The 926-nt window shown below is 43.8% G+C and overlaps 1 protein-coding gene across 4 annotated transcripts in view; it reads right to left on the bottom strand.

The window, feature by feature from the left end:
• Window positions 1-926, bottom strand: part of LOC114049599 (protein S100-A15A-like) — a 6,428-nt gene that overhangs the window by 3,185 nt on the left and 2,317 nt on the right. The gene's annotated exons all lie outside the window — the stretch shown is intronic.

The raw sequence follows: 926 nt of genomic DNA, 5'->3' as shown, positions 1-926 counted from the left end.
TCATGCACCACAATTCATTCAGCCATTTCCCAATTGATGAGTTATAATTGATGGATATATATGTATGTATGTATATATATGTATGTATGTGTATGTGTGTGTGTGTGTGTGTATATATATATATATATATGTATATATATATATACTAAAACAGCATGAGTAATTTGACCCTTAAATGATAAGGACTAGCCCACTGTAAGCCTGGATGTAAAGGGACTTCCCTGCCTGTGCTAAAGTGGATAGAGCACTGGATTTGAGTTCAAAACTTACCTCGGACAGCTTACTAGCTGTGTTACCCTGGGCGAGTCATCTTATGCCTGCCTTCCTCAGTTTCCTCATTTATAAAATGAGGACAATAATAGCATCTACCTCCCAGGTCTGTTGTGAGGATCAAATGAGATAATATTTGTAAGCATTATATAAACACTAGCCATTATTATGCCCCATCCAGGACTCTCAGAGCTAGCACTCCCAGCCAGGCTGTGCCTCCCCCCACCTCCCACTTTCTTTGGCTGAAACTGAGGGAAAGAGGCTTAAAATGGATGCTATAAGGTAGATGGCTATAAGGTTTTCCTGACAGGAACACCTCTGGAAAGGTTAGTTAACCTCCAAAAGCCTCTGGACAGTAGGTAAGAGGTCAGGAAACTAAATAAATATCCTGGGACAGCCGGCAGACTCCAGGCAGCTCCTGAGGAACCTGCTCATTAGCTTAATTAAGGAGCTGAGCTGGACTTGGCTTGATGACAGAACAAGAGCGGAAGGAGACTGAAGGAAATGGAGATTGGAAATTGGTTCTAAGTTCAGTAGAGACTTTCATGGGTGGCGGAGAAGGGTGGCCTTTAGGGTTAATCCGTCTGTGTTCCTAGAGTTAAGGGGTGGCTGGAGGAAGGGGAGGAAGGGGAGGAAGGGGAGGAAGGGGAGGAAGG

This window comes from Vombatus ursinus, unplaced genomic scaffold (genome assembly GCF_900497805.2).
Source record: "Vombatus ursinus unplaced genomic scaffold, bare-nosed wombat genome assembly UNPS02014798.1, whole genome shotgun sequence".
NCBI lineage: Eukaryota > Metazoa > Chordata > Mammalia > Diprotodontia > Vombatidae > Vombatus > Vombatus ursinus.
Note: the sequence above shows the minus strand (reverse complement) of the source record. Positions and strands in the feature narration are given on the sequence as shown.